We start from the raw sequence: 18,765 nt of genomic DNA on the forward strand, positions 1-18,765 counted from the left end.
GTCAAGTATTGTTACTATTCAATGTAAATTATGAGGCAAATAAATGACCATTTCAATTCAAAACATAGTCATTCCAGAGTAGTGGGCGGGGGTGGGGGGGATACAAAAACTCGTGTGATAATTTTTATTTTTATAGTTACGTTTGTAATGCGAGAAAGGCAGCGGCATTTCTTACTCTTCTTCAATTTCCAACTGCCAAGGGTTCTCTTACGTGTACACCAATATGTACACGAATGGACGTCGATGTTTGTCCCTTTCGAAAAATTAGGCACGCTTCGCTTATCAGTGTCGCAGGTGCCCGTCCCCTGATCTGTGAAGGTCGGGCTTGAAAAATTTCTACGGCCCCTAATAAAAGAACAGTGTTGTAAAGATCATCGTAGCAATATGCAATTACAGTATGCCATAAGACTGACATTGTAATGAATTCAAGCTAAAAGCCTGTCAACCACTGCCCTGGCGAAATTCTACACCACAATTATCAAAGTTTATATTGAAATCAGTTAAATGAAATCACTGCCGGTATGTCAGCCACTGCCCTGGCGAAAGTCTACTTCACAGTTCCCAAAAGATTAAAACATGGTAATATAGTAATATCAAAATAGGTTGAAGAGTTGAATTGAATCGTTCCCAGTCTGTCAACCACTGCCTTGCCGAAATTCTACTTCACAATTCTCAAAGCATTAAAACATATAGTAGGCCTAATATAAAAACTGAAAGATTAAGAGTTGAATGAAATAACTGTCAGTCTATCAACCCCTGTCCTGGCGGAATTGACTTTTAAATGTCAAAATTACCCGATCAATAATAACAGGCTGTCAAGTGTATCAGATTGGACATAGTATCAAGCGGTGAATGTAAAAGTAAAGCGTGTGTTATAATACAATTATTGTCTTGTTTCTCAACCATAATCGATATAACATATATATCGTACATCTACATATCACCCACATCTGGTTAAATATTACATATATAATATAATATATTAAATAAATAAATAGAGGATATTTGTCGTTTTAGAGTGAATAACATATTTTATTTCATCGAGAAGCAAGAAAACTTATATTTTCACGAATTCGCTTGTGTAGGAGGCGGGGGGGGGGGAACGGAGGACCCGGAGAAAACCCACGAGGTTGGACAGGCAACCCTACTCCTTGTCACGTACAAGTGGGAAATCGAAACCTCTCTCTCTCTCTCCAAATTTGTACTGCGTTAAAAACTATATCCAAATCACCATTAATGGCCAATTGTTAATGGACAGTATGGTGACATTATACACCCACATTGAATTAAAGTTGCAATTTCATATTTTTATGTTATATTTTTAAAATGTATTAAAATAAAGCCTATAATTCACTATTGCCAGTTGAGAAATTGGCAAAAATATCATTTTCCTCTTCAAATTCAAACGTTTGAGGATAGTTACTCCATGGTGGAGAATAGAAAACAAGGGAGGTAATTGTGTTATTATTTCCAGTGTAAATGAGTTTTAAGTGTGAGAATGACACCTATGATCGTATAATAGTGAGTTGACAACCTATTGAGCAAAAGACATAGAAATAATTATGTTTTGACTTTCTTAGAAAATATGAAATTGTAACTTTAATCGTATCGAAGATTATCCTATATTAATGGTAAACGAAGATGTGTATGGTTGATCAATATGGTGTGCATGTTTAATAGAGAACTAGTAAATAATATTATATTCACCACCTGTTACCATAGATATAGATAGACTCGTGTATACCTTTCCTGTCATCATTAATAACATATCACGGTACAGGTAAGCTTCGTTAATCAATTAATTCAAATAACTTTACCTCCGATACGAACGATTAATGTCACTTTCCACCTGTAAGGTGATATCGCGGACATGTTCCGATACTGTTAGTTCCTTAATTTATTGGCATGGAAAGATAGGCCATCTTCGACAGCATGGTAATTTCATGAGACTTAAAATCGGTTATCTAAACACTGGCTTTTTCTTTTTGCGATATGAAATGAAATTAAATGGAGTTTAACGTTTGAGGATAGTTACTCCATGGTGGAGAATAAAAAACAAGGGAGGTAATTGTGTTATTATTTCCGGTGTAAACGATTAATGTCACTTTCCACCTGTAAGGTGATATCGCGGACATGTTCCGATACTGTTAGTTCCTTAATTTGTTGGCATGGAAAGATAGGCCATCTTCGACAGCATGGTAATTTCATGAGACTATCTAAACACTGGCTTTTTCTATATACGATATGAAATGAAATTAAATGGAGTTTAACGTCCTACTGCTCCACACAAATGAGACTAATGAAAACGGTTATCAGCAGACGTCAAATTTTCATTGAAGACAGATTGCCATCCCTAAAATAAATTAGCAAATAAAATCCATTGAAATCGATAATTTTATTTTTGACCCAATTCATAGCGATCTAGATGTTTTAGATTGAAATAGATTAACAAATGCAACATATGGTATAGGTCTACGGTTATATGATTAAAATACGCCTTATGGCGATAATTCTTTCATTAAATAATAACTTCCTTGATAGGCAATTTAATTTTTTGACCCAGAGCGGTCTAGATGATTTAAATTGAAACGCATTGAACCGGTTATATGATTAAAACACAGTTAATTGTAATAATTAATACATTATTTTATAACTTCCTTGATAGCCATCGTAGTAATTGGACACATTAAAACGAGCTACAGGATTACTGAATTTATCAACGTTGGGGAATACCGTGAGATATAAACGTATAATACTTATATAGGTACCGTGAGATACAAACATACAATACTTATACACTCTGAAAAAACCTTGTGTTGAAACAACACAAACTTGTGTTAAATGTTGAAACAACACAAACTTGTGTTATTTTCAACACAAGTTAGGTGTCTCTATTTAACAACACAATCTTGTGTTAAATGTTGAAACAACACAAAACTTGTGTTAAATGTTGAAACAACACAAAACTTGTGTTGAAACTTGTGTGAAAATCTACACATTATTTGTGTTGAAATTTCTGAAACTTGTGTTAAAATTTCTGAAACTTGTGTTGAAATTTCTGAAACCTGTGTTGTTTCATACAAACTTGTGTATAACAAGTATTTTACCAATTTATATCCAGTATAGCAACTTTTCGAATGCAACCCCTTCCATTCGTTCTGTTTAAACTGTAATTATTGATAAATGACATAATAATTTTGTTTGTTAAATTATTATTTATTCAATAAATATGAAAAAATAAATTAATGCCAAATTAATACCAATACAGACATCTCGAAGGTTAAGAAACAAAGTTAATTCCAATGATATTAGAATTGTGTTATACAATGAAAAAATCCCCCCCCCCCATTCCCAATTATTAAATAAAAAGTAGCTATTTAAATTGAAAAATAAAGCACCGAGACATTTTGAATATTAATCAACAAAGTTAATTCCAATACTAATAAAATTGTGTTCAATAATAACAATATCCCCCCCCCCCTTAAAAAAAAGCTATTTATTTTTTTTTTACAATTAACCTTAAAAAGAACTGAGCATGTAATATATATGTTCACAATATCCCTACCTCATGGTCCCAAAACATACATTTTAAATATAATTAAATTTAATATCAACCAAACCAAGCACTAAAGACATTAATAATGCACTAAATTGAAATACTTTTAAGAAAAAATAGTCCCTTTAACAGATTAGGAATTCAAAATTTTCTACAGTATATAAATGGGAACTAATTGATAAAGCACAGGCAAATAATTATAGATAGATAAAATAAATATAGCATAAAAGTCAAATAAAATGGAGAAAATTAAAAATTTGTAAAACAAAAATTGATTAATTAATAAAACCATTTCATATAAAAGTAAAAGAGGCATTAACATTCGAAATGTTCACTAAATGTTTCAAAATAAAGGTTGATTTCATCCTACAATAATACATTTTTATAATTATCGAATGTTACTATTAAAGGATCTAAATCGCTAACATTTGGGACCTAGAAATTGACCCAAGTGGGTCGCAACTCATAAAATACTGTAATATGAATGTATATAAACTGATATACATTCAATGGTTTCCGTTTTTACTCCAATTTCAAATCAGTTATGTTCCGCGAAATAATCCAGCAGTCTCAATCGAATGCAAATTCATAGCGCCTGGTATTTCCAGTCTACATACGCCGTTTGGTTTGGTGCAATATGTCTAGCCTCGTTCCTCGAGTCTCTTGCTAGAACTGGGGCTGAAACGCATTATGGTACACGATTGGTAAAATGTTTATTTTGTCTCAAATATTGGATATCAGAAGCCCATCTTTTTCCGATAAGATCACAGCATCAATGTTGATTTAAATTGACAAATAATTTGTGTTTTCAATGTTGAAGATTTTGGATGATATTGAGTTAGAGACTTAGCTACTTTAATTATTGATGATCCCTTTTTATTATTTTTAAGTTTTCAGGCCAAATCTTTAGTGTTTAGGATTACACTGTAGTCTAAAAAATGAAACAATATTAGAGATGGTTTGGTAATTGACATTAAAAACAAAAATGTGATTAAAAAGGCAATGGTGACATAACTTTTGGGTTTCCACAATAAGATCTGTAAAAGAATTTGATGACTTTATATTCAGAATTTAGAGTTGTTTTCTTTCTTTGGTATTAATGTTCTCTAAATAGATATAATTCTCCAAGGATGTTCAAGTCTCTGAAAAATATAAAGTGATGATTATAAATACACTTATCGACAAATGAGGTTTTGATGTGGATTTAACTTGGTACACCAGTCATGGGTATAGAGTTATTTAGATGGCAGAATAAAAGTAAAATAACTCATTGAGCAGGGGGCGGGGGAGTTGAAAAGAGCATAATTTAACAATATATATTAATTTGAGACTCATATGTATGGCTACATGCGAATGCAAGAGGGGTGGGGGGTATTTTAGTCAGGCAGCATTATTGCCTACTCCTCTTTCAAACACAAATTACATGCATCACCAAGTTTCACATTGAACCAAATGGCCAGTTTGATGGCATTTATATGAGTCTAGAACCACACCAAGCAATTATCCAAATACCCATGATCATTTAAAGTTTACATCTGTTTCTGATGATTACACACCCGATTCTCTGTGAGCAAAATAACCTACAGCACTGGCCAAATAAATAGCAATTTTTTTCTAAAAACGTTGCAGAATTAACTCACTAAAATTGAAGTATGGATAAAATCAGACACCGTGAATATATTGAACTGAATATTCTTACACATAACCATATTGACATCTTCTTCACATTGCATGGTTGGTCGAGGTAATTGATGACGTCATGACGTCGTAGCGGCTGATGACGTCATCGATGTCCGTCATTTTGGGGGTTTTTTTGCCGTTTTTGGAATACAGTCATTAGGGAATTCTCTAATACAAGATCATCAGTTACGTTTTGGGGAGAATACAGGACAAGCACACACAAAAAACAATGATTTCAATGGTCGTGCATGACGTCACTACGACAGTGTGACGTCACAATGACGTCATCTCGCCGAAACAGGTGTTTTACGCCAAAACGCTTCAACTTGATTGATTTCCATGTTTTTGGTGTTTATTTATATCTTTTCTATCTACGGCTTTTAAAATGTTCAAAAATCGACGTAAATTTATTTTTTCAACGATAGTTGGTATACAACGATCAGCACATGAGCGAGTAGACTGTGGGGAAAGTTACGACAACTCATTTCCAGGCGCCATTTTGGGTCCCAATTATGACGCCATAAAAGCTATGACGTCATGGCTTCATACAGGTTTACATACCAAAATTTGTCTTTTTCTTGCAGTATTAGGCGTTGAGGGATAATATAACGTTTTACCCTAAAAAAAAATGCAAAAGAAACCAATGCAGTTTGGTTCAGTGATAAATATATCAAACAAAATCATACCCAAAATCGGGGAATTTTCTGAGAGCGATATCTCGTAATCAGTGTGTTTTACTATTTACTCGTTGGATTATAAATGATTTCTTTTTAAATTCCTCAAACACAGAGTGGTTATGCAAGCGAAATGTGCCGAAAAATCGAATTTGACAAACATCAATTAAAAAAAAAGAAGTATTTTTTATTTGGTGCCGGGCGTTTCTTTCATAATGGCCGCCAAATTTGGTAATATTATTATTATTATTATTATTACAGCATATTTATAGCGCGCGCCCTTTCATAAAACATGTTCAGGGGCACTTTACAAAGTGACAATGTAATCATAAATAAACAACAAGATTATGGACATGTTAACAATTGTATACAGAGTCAGTTAAAAGCCTCATTAAATAAATGTGATTTAAGTTGTTTTTTAAAAGAATATAGAGATGTACAACATCTTAAACTAAATGGTAGATTATCCCATAAAACAGGTGCTTGATAACTAAGAGAGACCAGTTGAACAGTTTTGGGCTTTAAAAGTAGTTTATCTGATGTACGTAATGTTCGACCATTATATCGTGGTTATGTACGCGAAATGTGCGGAAATCGAATTTGACAAACATCAATTAAAGAAATGTATTTTCCATGTGGTGCCGGACATTTCTTTTAAAATGGCTGCCGAATTTGGTAATATAAGGCAATTTAACAAAAAAAACCATAAATTTGGTAGACTAAAGGGCATCTCTTAAGATACGTAAGATATGACTTTTGCTATGTCCTTTATATGGTTTTCGATGTCTCTGATTTTGAAGATAAATTTTGAAAATATAAAATAGCAGCAACACAAACTGGCGGATATTAAATTAATCGTCATTTTTCCTGTTGGATATTAGATAGTGTCTCTAAAGCATGATGCACACTGTAGTTCGATCTACCCTGTAGTTCAGATACAGTCTCCAAACCGTGTTTACACTGACTAGTTTGGGTGTAGTTCGTCAAATGAAGATGAATTTTACGATATATCAATCCTGAAATAACAAAAAAATGAATATATTATAAACGCGCATTAAATATTTGGATGCGATAGACTTCGTGATAAAAAAATTCAAGGTACATTATATCATTGGCAATAATAAGATCCAATTTTAGTTTTTAATTACACACTGTTAACCACCAATAGATGACAATAAATCATAAAATGTATTCAGTTCAACGTAAGACTTAAATAAATAGATACAGTTGGTTTAACTTGAATAGAAGTTATAATTATCTATGCTGCATATATGCATATATCACCTTGCAGCTGAATCACATTACATATCTTTTTAGTTGATGTTCATATCGTCTTACGTATTTGTCAACATCAAGGTGAACTTGCTCTATTGTCCGATTAGCCTATTCAGACTTGTTACCACGAATTTACTACCCAACCCTCGCATAGTTATGAATTTATTGTTTCACTTGACTAAAGAAACATTTTGTAAGAATGTATGCTTTTATAGATTGGACACTTGTTTGCGATATCATTGTCTTTGGAAACTGGCACTATACCTAAAGAATGATTGAACAAATAGCGGAGACGGGGTTTCAGCCGGCTGATTTAAATTATTTCTTTAAATACAGTAAAGCTTGAAATATGTCAGTTTTCACTCTTTAGAATGTTTTTACAGGTACCGTGAGATATAAACGTACAATACTTATATAGGTACCGTGAGATATAATGTAGTAATATGGAGGGAAAGAATTTATGCTTTGAAACATCTATGCAAAATAATATTAGAGTTTTGAATAATTATTCTCCATTGGCAAAATATTATCTATGGTATAAGTTAATTCTGAAACGCAAATTAAAAATGTTTATGAATAGTGTGACAATAACAAGACATGGGGTCTAAAGACAAGAATGTAGAAATATGATGGTTAGAACAATAGCGTTATCTTTCAAATTATTGATTCTAACTTCATAACCAAAAATAGAGAAAGTATGCTGGTTGTTTAGATACGTTAACGCAGTTAGAGTTTAGTAAACATGATGGTCATTTGCATTTTTCAAGGATAAATTGTTATTGTTTGAAATACACGTGGTAGGAAAGTTACCATTTCATATTTGGCAAGAGTGACCAATCACATGATTAATTACATAATAATTAGCCAATAGAATAATTAATGGGTGTGAATCTGAGAATATATAATTAATAGAATGTGCGCTCTAGGGGAGACAGCCATGTAGTTCTCGTAGGGAGAAGATGTAGGAATCTCCATCAGCGGACTCGCCGAGTCTGCATGAGAGCGGATTAGAAAGAATGACTTTATTATGCTTGTAACTTTGTAACCTATTTGTAGCAGTGCTTAATATAAAATGTAGAAACGAAATGTGGTATTGTTGTTACTATGTGTAACCATAAACTGAATGGCAGAATAAATACACAATATTTAAAGTGGAGTCCTACAAGAAGAAAATAAGAAACAAATGCGGCCAGAGACAATATTAGACGATCATGGGCTGTTCCAGAATATGTAGTAAGAAACGATGCATGGGTTATACGTCGGATGTTGCGACCGGGTTTAGCGCTGACCGTTCTCCACGTCTGACAAACGACCCATGGTGCTACAATAAACGTACAATACTTATATAAGTACCGTGAGATATAAATGTATAATACTTATATAAGTACCGTGAGATATAAACGTATAAATATCAACTTGGTAAATCTTACAGTTTAAATCATCATAGTCAAAAATTACGAACTTTATGCAATCTATTGGTTTCAGCTATTGACCCGATGCAATAGCCTGTAGCGTAAATCTTTCTGCTGGGTTTCGGAGGCACATCACAGGTCCGTAACTAACTCAGAGCAACGAAGGGGGCTGGGAGTGTTCTGAGGGGTGCTGTAAAAGTGTCGGATGATATATATCTATTGGTTTTTTTATTTATTTTATTGTCGACAATTGTTTCACAGTGGGGGGGGGGGGCGAAACTTTTTTGCAGGGCGGGGGTCGCACCCCTGCCCCCCACCCCCACACACACACTTACGGGACTGGTTCCTCAGCTTTATTTGTGATGGGGGCATTATCTACCTGCAGTGAGTGTGACGATACCAAAGTGACATTTTCAGTCAAGGGCCACATGCGAGCTTGATCCGCCCCTGCCACCCAGTTGTAGACAGATACGCATTGCTTTGGTCATTCCTCTTTTCTCTACTCTATTAGGCAACCACTCCAATAGATGGTAGAACCGTGTCTTTAATAATTATATCAATGCATTAGAATAATCTAGTATAGTGTAGTGAATCTGTGGTATCGTCTAAATTATCTCCCATAGGTTACAGCACAGAGAGTAGACAACGTATCGTCTATTAGGTCGTGTAGTAAACCAGAAATACGTTATAGTTTTTACGATATTGTGGCCTATAGATACTTTAGGTAAGTAGATGACATGTCAGCTTCCAACGGGTTCATCAGTTTCATTAATAATGATCTCGGTGTGTATGTTGTGGTTATAGGAAATTGACTGGTCGCTATAAACAACTCCGGGTGAAATTGCGTTTCATGTTGGAGAGACACTTATGGAATAATAGTATCTATCAGCACGACTGGAACTTTCCTACTCTGATAAATCCGAGAGGATTAGTGGCATAGAAAAACCACCATATGTTAGCCTCAACCAGACCGTATGATTGAAATGGCAATGAATGTATCTAGACGGTCGGTACACAGAATCGGGCATATGTGTCCATCGAATTTTTTTACTTGGTGGTTATAACATAAATGGTAAAAACGTTACACGAATGAATAAATTAATGAATGGGGTTTAACGTCCTACGTTTCTAATCTAATCGGGCTAATGAAGACGGACATATGCCGTGCTGTGTGCAATTAGAGAGAGAGAGAGAGAGAGAGAGAGAGAGAGAGAGAGATGGGGTTTAACACCCACTCGACACAAACTAGGTCATTTCGAGACTAACATATGGTTCAATTTTATTTCAATACTTCGGGTCTTTAGCCGTGGGTGGAACCAGGGGAAAAACCCACGAGGTTGGACAAGCGAACCTACTCTCTGTCACGTACAAGCGGAGAATCGAAATCACGCCACTAGATTCAATGACAGACCACATGATCAAACGCACACGCCTTAACCATACAGCTACCATACCTCCCTAGCGTACTATGAGAGAAATCTTGAACGAATGTAGTTCTATTCCCATACTCCTCGCAGTGTTTCGTTTGATTCGAGGGATCTCTTGGGCCATTGCTTCAGGAATATGTTGCTTCAAGAATATTCCATAAGTCAAGATGTACGTTACATAAATGCAAAGAGATTTTAACGTCTTGTCAAGACAATACTTTGGTCGTTTTGTGACTTAAATAAACTTGATGTTTGTTTCTATTGTGGGGGGGGGGGGCAGAACTGCGGCAATCGAGGGTACCTTTAGAACTCTAAGTAACAGTGATGCAGGATGGAGGGCCTGACAAGGACAGCTGTCTAGTCGTTCGGATGGGACGGAAAACAGAGGTCCCGTGTACACATTGGCATGCACCTAAAAGATCCCTTGGCAGTTGGAATTCGATATAAGAGTAGGCGATAGTGCCGCTACCCGGGCAAAATTTCACTCATAGCACACTGTATGGCGTATGCCCGTCTTCATTAGCCCAGGTTAGGAGCAGAACAGTAGGACGTTAAACCCCATTTCATTTCATTTCATTTCTTTAGAACTGGGTCGTGATTCAGAACACTTACTGCTCGAGTAATCCAGCCTAGTGTTATTGGTAGACAGACGAAGGCTGACTTGATCGGGTTTACTACTCGAGTAATACGGTCCAGGGTTTTGGGCTGTCTTGGTCGGGTTTATTACTCGAATAATCCGGCCTAGAGTTATTGGTAGACAGACGAAGGCTGACTTGGTCGGGTTTACTACTCGAATAATCCGGCCCAGGGTTATTGGTAGACAGACGAAGGCTGACTTGATCGGGTTTACTACTCGAGTAATACGGTCCAGGGTTTTGGGCTGTCTTGGTCGGGTTTATTACTCGAATAATCCGGCCTAGAGTTATTGGTAGACAGACGAAGGCTGACTTGGTCGGGTTTACTACTCGAAAAATCCGGCCCAGGGTTATTGGTAGACAGACGAAGGGTGACTTGGTCGGATATACCACTTGCTTCCAAATAGAAAATATATCCAATTTTTCTCAAACTGTCCTAAGAAAGTTGGAACACGATGTTCTAGAGAGAAAAACGCTGGCTCATTAGCCTGGAGGTCCTCTTATTGTCAGAAAGTTCCCCAGAATTTTCCTAAGTGCTTTCCACTCGTTAGTTGTTCAGGAAGAACGGTTCGTTCGTTCGCGGCGTTGTATGTCCGCTTCCCATTTGAGTGATTTCGCAGACAAGTAAGATGGGCGTCAAGTTGATATAAAATGGGAATCCACCCGCCCCAAATCACCCAACCCCATCCTACTCCACTCTGTCCTACCCACTCTATACCTACAAACGATATCCAACACAATGTAGACTACAATCTACAAATAACATAACCATATGTTTGGTTCAGATGGTTGCTGTCGGGTCGTGTGTTAATATTGAATTTCAGTTCTAATTAATTTTAAAGATCATATTAATAACTCCCCAGGAAGAAAATCAGTACAATGGTGCGAAATTTTATTGACTTTGGCTTGCTGTACTAGTGTGTAGACTCCGTCATATAAGGAAGTATAATTCACTCTTATTAAGTAATAGTCGAGGTCAATATGACCCATTACCGGAAGAAACTTTATCGATTGTTTGGCGTCATGAATCAGTTATTGTATTCTATTAAAGAAACACACGTTTTATTTAGTCCGTGGTAGCTTTTTGTCCCAGATTTAAGATCCATGGACGGACTGTAAAAGAAGACTCCGGGCCCGGGCCGAACCAGGGAAACCACCTCCTCCCACCCAACCCATGCACTAGCGCGAGAATTTCGTTTTGAAAAACTGACTACTAATGGTGCTTTCTAGAGTAGGGGGGGGGGGGATGGCCGAATGGTTAGCGCATGCATGTTGTATCATACAGTCTGTCATTGAGTCAACTGGCGTGGTTTCGATTCCCGAGTTGTACGTGGTTTCCTCCCACTGCTAAAGACCCCTACGCGCAAGCGAATTATTGAAATGAAATTGAACCATATGTTAGTCCCGAAATGACCTGGTTTGTGTCGAGTGGACGTTAATCGTGTGAGTCATTATGAGGCGCCTCATTATTGAGTGGGGGAAGGGGGGGGGGGGGCTCCTCATATATCACAACATGATTGCGAGGCGCCCATAAAATCAAATGACATTGGTTGGGCGCCCCGCCAAACTCGTCGTGGGCTCCCAACCAATGTCACTCGGCTTTATGTAGCGCCCGCACTGATATGGGCAAGTTGGTCGTTGGCTTCATATTGCGTCCAATGGAAAGGGCTCCTTCAGCGCCCATTGGGGGAGCCGATTTTCCCCAATGGCCAAAGAGCGCCGAACTTTTCTTGGGGGTGGGGGGCAGTTGCCCTCTTGATCCACGCCCCCCCCCCCGCTAGCTACGGGCCTGGTATCTGGCTCGTTTAACTACTAGTATTTCATTCGTATTATGAATGGCTGAAATTTTGTATTGGGCTCGTTTAACTATGTCATTCTTTTTATGAATGGCTGAAATGAAATGGGATTTTACATCCCAATTTTCTGTGGTAACCGAGATAATGAAGACGGACATGCCTCGTGTAATGTGCTGTGAGTGGAACTTGCCCGAACAACTGAAATTAAATAAAATGGGGTTTAACGGTCCACTGCTCTCCTCCGACTGGGCAAGTGAAGACGGACATACGCCATACAGTGTGTTATGAGGGAAATTTTGCCCGGACAGCGGCGGTACGGCCAGATCTTATATGGAATTCTAACTGCCAATGGATCTTTAACGTGCACGACAATGTGTACACGGGACCTCGGTGTTTCGTACCATCTGAACGACTACACAGCTGTCCTTGTCAGGCCCTGCGTCCTGTACCAAAAACAAGGCGAAACCCCGCCGGAAAATCTCGGTGTACCATCTCTGCCAAAAACCTTGAACTTTTCGTCCCTTCTGAACGACTAGACACTGTTCTTTGCCAGGTCGTCCCTCCTGCACCACTGACAACGTGAAACCACGCCCGAGCTTCTCAGGGTACTTTCCCGACGTGGGTATATATAACTTAAACAGACTCTCAACAATGTGGTGGGGGATTGGATGGCTGAATGGTTAGCGTGCGCGCGCTGTATCATAAAGTCTGTCATTGAGGCAACTGGCGTGGTTTCGAATCCCCGGTTGTACGTGGCAAGGGGTAGGGTCGCCTGTCCAACCTCGTGGGTTTTCTCCGCGTCCTCCGGTTTCCTCCCACTGCTAAAGACCCCTACGCGCAAGCGAATTATTGAAATAAGATTAAACCATATGTTAGTCCCGAAATGACCTAGTTTGTGTCGAGTGGACGTTAAACCCATTCTCTCTCTCTCTCTCTCAACAATGTGGCTGAAATATTATAGGGGTGATGCGGGGTGTTTCATGGCGGAGAGTGAGGGGGGGAGGTCTCTTTTCCCAGCAGTATAGAAAGAACATTTTGAAAAATGGTAAAACCGAAAACCCATCGCCTTGTAGGTTATGTCTGAAAATATTTCTAAACGATTGTTCAATGCTTTCATTCTGAAAATCCCTCAGATTTGACACACAATATTTTTCTCGCTAGCATAGTTCTGTGCCAAATATAAAATGTACATTTTAATAAATTGTGACGTAAAAAAAGGATGTCGCAGAAAGTCAAGAGGCGAATGCGTATTTGTGCTAATAAGCTGGTTCTGGATACATTCGGATTTTCGGAATAATAATAGAAAGGAAAAGGGGGCCTTATCCTGTTGACTCCCTCCATGGGGTCAGATCACTTAAAATTACCCCTTAAAAGTATCGGTTTCTTGGAAATGGTGAGAAATGTGTTGTGAACTCTTCCATCTTGCAGGCTTGATAATCATGAGTCAAGTCTGTTGATCGATAATGTCTTCCAGTGTAAGAGATAGGATCATCAAGACTTTTGATGACCCATTTGGCATTGTATATATACACCGACCGTCTGAATATCCCACATGGAGACATAACTGGGTATTTTTCCATTCCAGGAATGCTACTGTTATTATATATAGCCGCCATTGTACTGTGGACGCCATGTGACAGTGAAATATACAGGGACACAAGGAACGTATATCCTTATCGTCGGTATCTCGATGATGTGGATGACGACGGTGTGGACAGTCGCAATTTTGATAGCCGGGCCTTAGATGATGACGGTGTGGACAGTCGCTATTTTGATAGCTGGGCCTTGGATGACAGTCCTAATGATCGTGACGACAACATGGATGAAGATATGAATAGGGATCATGGTGGTATTCCCATGGGACCCAGTGAGGGCTGTGATGACGGAAAAGTAGGTTATATTAGTTTTTGGATTCTATGATAAACGAGGGGTTGGGTGGTTGAATGGTTTAACGGGTGGGCTTTAGATCATGAGGTCTGTCATTGAATCAAGCGGCGTGGTTTCGATTCCCAGCTTGTAGACTAAGTGCTTCCGATTCCCCCCACCCACCTCCGCACACACACACTGCTAAAGACTCCTTGATGACAGGCTTATGGTATTCATATTTAAATAATCTGCGAACGTGCCCGTGTGACGACAAACCGTGGGTTATTTGTGACTTGGTTACAATGAATACCAAAATAACAAAAATACGGTTATTATCTTTAAAGTAACTGTGTGAGATTTGCATTTTGGGGGGGGAAATAACCAATTCTCACGGCGTATTCCACGCTAATACGTACTTAGGGTGGCTGTTAGCGGCCATTCTACATTCTCGACTTGTCGGGTAGTGAAGGCGACAAGTCGCGGCACGTGTTTTTTGGGTGTTTTGGGGTGTTTTTTTGTCGCGTTGTCAGGTTGATTTTGTCGCCTTCACAAAATAGGTGTAACAGCCGCCATACAGACTGATTATTGAACTAATGTTTTACCTTACAGACTAATGTTGAAGTAGACTGGGACCCTAAGTCGAGTGCTGAATATACCTGTGATCCTGGAGTGGTATTAAAAAAAGATGTTAGTATATATACGTTTTGATAATCGGGACTATTGGTGGGAATATAATGACGTATGTATGTCTATTGTCAATCTGATCAGCAGTAATATTCGCTAGCCGCTACAGTCACTGAGACATACGAAACGTAGGCTGTCTGTCTACAGTTAGCTATGCTTGAGAACAGACATTAAGCTAGTTGACCGACATTTTAAGTCCTAAATCGATAGCATTAAGTATACGTCGATAATATTGAGGTGTATTTATTCAGCTTCCATTTAATAAATTGAAAATGTTTATTTAATCTTTGTGTTTATAACAGATGTGAACATAGTATAACAACATAGTCTACTAAGTTTGGATATGGCGGCGATTCAGGTCAGAGATCTATTCTCGAAGTTGATTGCTCTCTGTGTTCAGTGCGGGCTAATTAACTTATTTCTTCTGCATAATCAAATTCTAAAACATTTGTTTAAGTTATTAAGAAAACAATAAAGCTGTTGGAAGTCTGTAAATATTTCCTATTTAGTGTATATGGGTATATAAAATAGTACGCAAATGCGTAAAATGAGCTAAAGGCACAAATTATGCCCGGATTACTTTTTGTTACTACGCCCGATGTAAATAACACACGTTCTATCGAGGCCGTATGATTTGACGTCACACGTAGATTATAATACGCGTGAACTAACAGAGTTAAAAGAAGGCTTTCACATTATCGCTTTGAAACAGAATGTAATTGTATCGGGTCCAGGAGGAACGTGGGGTGTATTATGTAAATGAAAGGAAATGAAATGGGGTTTAACGTCCTACTGTTCTGTTCCGAACGGGGCTAATGAAGACGCGCATACGCTATACAGTGTGCTATGAGGGAAATGTCAAGGGATCTGTTACGTGCACGCCAATGTGTACACGGGGCCTCGGTTTTTTGTACCATCCGAACAACTAGACAGCTGTCCTTGTCATGAAAATTATATGTATTAAAGATACATTATGAGAGATTAGATAAAGAGCTGACAGTTATCACTATAAATTGAATTTTGGGCCTAATCTCGATCATCATTACTAAAGTAGGTACGATAAAAAAAACCCAACATAGTCTCGATTAGCCAGTTCTTGATTTAATCATTAATGAGCGTTGAGCAGCAGATGGGATCCTAATCCCCTAAATATCGTGGGCAAACGATGGCATCACGAGTTTATTGTTGTCTGGATTAAGTTCATTAATGTCCAATTAAAAGTAAGATAACATTTCAGGCTCAAAGAAAGACCTGCAATAGGCAGAATTAGCTCTTGCATAATGCATGTTTAACTTTCTTTCAGGCAAAATATGAACCTAAAATGGTCTGTGAAAAAAGACCTAAATCAGTAAGTGTATGAATATAGTTACTATGTACGAAATGTATGTACCGATGCGAAATGTATGTACCGTTACGAAATGTATGTACATGTATATGTATGGAATGAATGTATGTACCAATACTGAACAGGGACGGATCCAAGAATTTGTGCAGGAGCGGGTTGGCCAGGCTCCAGTTAAGAAAATTTGACAGTTGACAATGCATGATGCCATGCAAGATGCCATCAACGTCTCTAAATTACGTAGGCATACATACACATTGAACTTTTTAAAAAGAGAAATCCAACACCTCATTTTTTATAAAGAATTAATAGGATCACATTGTGATTCAATTTCATTGATGCAAAGCATTAATTGTGATGTCACACATGTCTATATCATTATTTCACGCTTTGGATGCCCATCCCATCCCAGCATCGGATAATAAAGGATAAAGCACACGACCGTTACACTTTTCTCATAAAGTGTCGTTTTACTATTTTTTTTATGTAGCTGAGCAGGGTGAGAGATGTTTTCTGAGTTTTTGTTTTCTTTTGGCAGCCATTACACATCTGTATAAAAGACAGGATAACGTACCATGAATACTTACCAATAAGGTAAATTATAATACACATGTGTCATTAAGATATAATATTATGAAATGAAATGAAATGGGTTTAACGCCCTACTGTTCTGCTCCGAACTGGGTCAATGAAGACGGGCATATGCCATTCATTGTGCTATGTGGGAAACTTTACCCGGACAGCGGCACTACGGCTTACTCTTATATCGAATCCAACTGTCAAGGGATCGTTTACGTGCACGCCAATGTGTACACGAGACCTCAGCTTTTTCGTGCCACCCAAACGACTAGACAGCTGTCCCTGCCAGGCCCTCGCGATATAATATTATCTGTCATCTATGTTAAAGGATAATTCAAGGCAAAGCCCATAAATACAAACGTGCTGTGTGCGGGGTGGGCTAGTCCCTAAATCCTGTACTATATGTCTGTCTACTTAGACAATAGAAGGCTACTGATTGTCAACGAATTCTGGTGATAACGTGTTGAGTTGTGTCCCTTTGTTACAATATCTTACAAGCAACAACAATCGTTCGACCTTTCTCAAATTGGCATAGATGTCAAGCAATATACATGTATGGGCAGAATTCTATAGATTTTCAACAATTTTTGACGAAAGCCCCCGGACGTCCCTTCTGCGCCAAGCGGACCAATCAATGATAATGATTGCCAAGGATTCTTTTGCGCCCCATCCTTGCCAAGTTCCCGTCATGCACCAATGACAAGGGGAACGCAGACCGGAACCTCCCGAGGAACTATCTCCGTCACCATAGAGATCGAATCCGTGACTTCTTGATTAGTGAGCTAGCGCCTTAATTACTCTGCCACCAAGAGTCATTCAATCTTCAAATTGTGTATCAAAATAAGAAATAAAACGTCCTACTGTTCTGCTCAAGAATAAGAGGAAGATTTTCAAATAAATCAAGAGTGATACTCTTTATTAGGTACCGGGAATTCTCGTATTTAAGCCCTGGGCTTAATTTCGAATTTGACCATGTTAGTGGTGAAACATTTCTTCTTAAATTCGAAAAGAGGAAAAAATGACAAACATTTGGGTTATTTTTATAATTTTAAATGGAACGAATCAAATTCATGAACAAAAATGGGTTTTTTAAAACACTAATGGTGTACATCGTCACATAAATGTTCTGAAATACAAAAAGAAACTGTTCATAAACTTTAAATTTCAAAGTTCTTTGGACAAATCAGATCTTACAATCATCAGTACCACTCTAAAATAAATTTTGAATATAAGTCCATAGGCTTCAATTCGAAATTTAAACTCGTTATAAAGCCCATGGGCTTAATAACGGCAGGGCTTAAATACGAGGATTCCCGGTATTATAATCTCGTTTAATACCCAAAAGGTTACTATTCGACATTGCCAAATATGATCCCTTAGATTAGACTTTTCTGGAGCAAGTAGTTACCTGAAGCCATTATGAATTTCGTTCCAATGGGACTATACAATATAATATGATATAAAGAACCAAAATATGACCGATTATTTTTATCTTACAGTGGTTCTCATCGTCCAGTATGGCCAACATTTGGGACTTATCGTTACCTACCTCCTCAAAGATGGTTACATGGACTCGAGGTAAGGAGAAATTATTTTATATTATGTATATCCAAGACGACTGAAGTTGCCTTGTCGTTCGTTGTTTGCTGATCATAATTTGAAACTGTAACTTGGATAAAGAACTGCATATTCTAAGATCATATCAATCCGACACTCACCAGGGTAGTGAGGGTAAATTCAAAATGTATAAATGGCCAGACTTGAATTCAAATTTAGCTTCATTTCTTATTTATAATTTATAATATTTCTTATTTTTTATTATATAATTTATAATATTTC

At 37.7% G+C, this 18,765-nt stretch overlaps 1 long non-coding RNA gene across 2 annotated transcripts; it reads left to right on the plus strand.

Moving 5' to 3' along the window:
• The first annotated feature begins 1,666 nt into the window (after window positions 1–1,666).
• Window positions 1,667–18,504, plus strand: LOC126825173 (uncharacterized). Of its 2 annotated transcripts, XR_007681822.1 has the most exons (7): window positions 1,763–1,780; window positions 9,221–9,321; window positions 14,041–14,345; window positions 14,931–15,008; window positions 16,309–16,353; window positions 16,886–16,941; window positions 18,426–18,504. It is a non-coding gene; the product is annotated as an uncharacterized LOC126825173 (long non-coding RNA). The 2 variants fall into 2 exon arrangements; XR_007681823.1 differs by lacking the exon at window positions 9,221–9,321 and having other exon boundaries at window positions 1,667–1,780.
• The last annotated feature ends 261 nt before the right edge of the window (window positions 18,505–18,765 follow it).

This window comes from Patella vulgata, chromosome 6 (assembly GCF_932274485.2).
Source record: "Patella vulgata chromosome 6, xgPatVulg1.2, whole genome shotgun sequence".
Classification (NCBI taxonomy): domain Eukaryota; kingdom Metazoa; phylum Mollusca; class Gastropoda; family Patellidae; genus Patella; species Patella vulgata.